Consider the following 3811-nt stretch of genomic DNA (forward strand, 5'->3'; position numbering starts at 1 on the left):
TATTGATTGTCGTGGCCCCTTAGGAAGGCAGAAAATGGTCAACTTGGAGCTGTCCTCAAGCCGATGGGTTGCAGCTGGGGATGGGCTTGGATCTTAGTCAAAAGTTCAGGTTAGTGGACACCAAAGGACCCCTCTTAGAAGCCAACAGTTGTCATAATATTCATTGGGTATGGCTTATTTCGTCTTGGTTATTTATTTCATTGTGTCTTTGTTGTTAAATAAAGAGCTGCCATGGTCAATTCAAATCCTATAGCAGTCTTTGTATTTATTGGGGTTCAATGGGGGAATAAAATTAAGGAATCCAGCAGTCAAGCAGTAATTTTTTTCTTTCAAAAGGCTGCTGTTACGTGCTTAGTTTAACTGCGAGCTTTGCAGTGTTTTTCCATCATTTAGCAATGGAAGTCCATGCATTTCTCTAGGTATCGGGTCCCTTTAACATTTGTTATCGCCCCCTGGCAGGGCTGCGTGGGAGTGCATGCCAAAATTAATATCGTGCCGGGAAATATTTTTCTCCTTGCTGGTGCTAGACTGCAGGATGCTCCATCTGCCATTAATCCTGCCAGTCTCTGATCGCCTGACCGCTGCATTATCAGACGTGTAAACACAATAGCAGTTTCTTGGGGACAAAAACTGCCTGGAGCGCATTGCGGAGTCAAGGCTTGTTTTATTGTATCAACAGCTCTGTGATTTATATAAAAGTCATCTGAGCTCCTGTCTTTTTCAGACACCTCAGAAAATTACATAGAAGATAAAGACAAAGACCTTGCACTGAAGATTTGTATCAGGACCAGGTGAATAAAGCTCATAGATACTGCAGATAGTCCTTCAAGTTCAAGATTTTATGCACAAATCCTTCACATGGAATGTGACATAACATGCACTTGAGAACAACATATACAGAAAATAATCAGGCACATCAACCGAAATGAAATGCTGGATTAAATAGCTGCAATGTTCATTAAAATGTCTCTGAACTCAAGCACAAAAATGTAATATAATGCAGCTTACCTGTAGGCAGGTGAAGTCTGCTTCCACCACTTTAGGTGATGCTCTAACCAGGGGCGGACTGACCATTCAAGCACTCGGGCACTGCCCGAGGGCCTGGGGTCAGTAAGGGGCCCCATGAGATGCCCCTGGTACCTTTCATTGGCTTTTTCATAGGCTTTTTTGGGTGTGGGCGAGGACACAGGGGCCCCATGATCCCCTATTGCCCGGGAGCCCCATGAGTTGTCAGTCCGCCCCTGGCTCTACCCGAGCAGTACCACAGTCTGGAGAGGAAGTCAGCAGGTGAAGCCTGGTTTCTCTACGGTTTATTTATTTAAATTTTTTATTACCAGGACTTATACCGCGCTGTCAATGCCCACATCAGTCCCTACCTCTCAAGAAGCGTACAATCTAAGGTCCCTAAATTACATTCATATATACACATTTCTTTTTTAAGTCCGCAAATGTGCAGATAACGAAAAAACCCGTAAGTGAATCACAAAAAAAGTGCAAGTGTAAAACACCACATGAAAAAGTGCACTTAGGGTTGTGCTTTGTCCTTCCCCCGAAGGGGATGGACCACTACCCTGATCCCCCGGGGCACGAAGCTCCTGACAGGGACAAGGTTCCCATTTGGTCCTCCTGGCCAAAAGGCCTGGTGGACCACCGTTCCTTGTGGCCAGCCGAAGCCAGCCACCCAGTACTTGGTCAGGGGGCTCTCCCGAAGAGAAAACCCCCCAGGGACAGGGGAGGAAGGAACCAAAAGGCCACACATCCTCCCCCTAGACTTCAGGGCAGGCCTGAGGACTCACACCCTCCATCCTGTGAGAAAAAACACACACATAAGTAAGAAAAAGTGACAAAACGTGGGAGGTGAATAAATTAAATAAATAGAAAATAAAAAAGTGGTCGTGCCAAATAGTGCACAGACAAGGCCCTGAGGCCTGTAGCAAAAATTGCCCCGAACTTAGCCAGAAGGCCTGGTCCTAAGGGCGCTGTGCAGGAAAAGTGGTAAACACAGTGACCATGTGCCATTTTCACACTGTGGGGTCCCACACCCAGGTGTTACTAAGGGCACCCCTGAGGCGACCACTCAGGGGGCACTGGTTTGCGGACTTTCTGCCTTCCCGACCCCTGGCCAGACAAGGTAGATCCGCTCGAATCTGGAGGAACTGGGTCCTTCCGGTCTTCCCGGGAGAATTAGTCACGGGCCCCAGCTACTACTCGTGGGTGCCACACTTTCTGTTCCAGCTGGTACTAGCCGTCCAGACCCCCATCATTCCAACAGGGGTACTATACAACCAGCCATCCCCGCAAAGCTAGAATGGCCATGGAGCACCCCTGCTGGACACTGATAAGAACAGATACTACACTTGATCTTAGCCAAAAGGCCGAGAAGCGATATATACATTCATATATACACATACTAGGGCCAATTTAGACAGGAGCCAATTAACCTACCAGTATATCTTTGGAGTGTGGGGAGGAAACCGGAGTACCCGGAGGAAACACAGGGAGAACATGCACACTCCAGGCAGGTAGTGCAGTGGTTGGGGTTCAAACCAACAACCCTAGTATTGCCAGGCAGAAGTGCATCTTGGGCCAGCAGATTCCTTATCAGTCCCCACTCCCAGGTTTTGGAACACATTTGCACAGTGTTTCTCAACTTTTTTTCAGTCAAGGCACCCTTTAAAATTATGGACAATGTCAAGACACCCTCTAAAAATTTGGACAGCCTTGAGGCACCCAATTTTAAAATATAAAACAACTATTTGAATAGTTTTAAATAATGTAGCAACACCCACACATGTAGGACACCCAACAATGGAGGTGATTTATTCTTCCAAAGCAAATACACTTTTGCACACTGGTACTGACTAGTATTCCAATGTTTCTCTTCTCCCTCAGTCGTTCTCCATCACTGAGCTAATGTGACCCCAGCACTGAAGGAGAGGGGGAGGGGAGCAGCAAACAAGGATGCTGTGCAGGCAACCAACAACCTCTTTATCAACCAATGATGTCATGGACGCCAACGGCTAGAAGGTCGTAATGGTGCACAAGGAAAAACTGTGGCTTTGTGTACAGGTAGGCTTGTTCCACCTGCTGGCTTGTATACAAGTTTTGGGCAATTATTAGATATTTTGCCAAGGCACCCCTGAAGAAACCTTAAGGCACCCCAGGTTGTCTTGGCACCCTGGTTGAACAAGGCTGGATTAGAGTGGGGAAAGAGCGCCTGTCTGTCAGGGAAAGTGATTAGTGTCAGGAAAAGGTTCCTGACAACTGGACAGGCTAGGGACATGCCATCCTTTTTTGCCACTACATACTGCTCACTGACCACCCTGCCACTACATACTGCTCACTGACTATCCTGCCACTACATACTGCTCACTGACCACCCTGCCACTACATACTGTTCACTGACCACCCTGCCACTACATACTGCTCACTGACCACCCTGCCACTACATACTGCTCACTGACCACCCTGCCATTACATACAGCTCAGTGACCACCCTGCCACTACATACTGCTCACTGACCACCCTGCCACTACATACTGCTCGCTGACCACCCTGCCACTACATTAAGCTCACTGAAAACCCTGCCACTACATACTTCTCACTGACTATCCTGCCACTACATATTGCTCACTGACCACCCTGCCACTACATACTGCTCACTGACCATCCTTCCACTACATACTGCTCACTGACCATCCTGCCATTACATACCGCTCACTGACCATCCTGCCATTACATACTGCTCACTGACCACCCTGCCACTACATACTGTTCACTGACCAACCTGCCACTACATACTGCACACCAG

General features: G+C 47.7%; 1 pseudogene; it reads right to left on the minus strand.

Moving 5' to 3' along the window:
* Positions 1-2233: 2233 nt before the first annotated feature.
* On the minus strand, positions 2234-2387 carry LOC149450947 (U2 spliceosomal RNA; annotated as a pseudogene).
* Between the last annotated feature and the right edge of the window lie 1424 nt (positions 2388-3811).

Source organism: Staurois parvus, unplaced genomic scaffold (genome assembly GCF_062004578.1).
Source record: "Staurois parvus isolate SC_StPar_1 unplaced genomic scaffold, SC_StPar_1.0 ptg000557l, whole genome shotgun sequence".
Classification (NCBI taxonomy): domain Eukaryota; kingdom Metazoa; phylum Chordata; class Amphibia; order Anura; family Ranidae; genus Staurois; species Staurois parvus.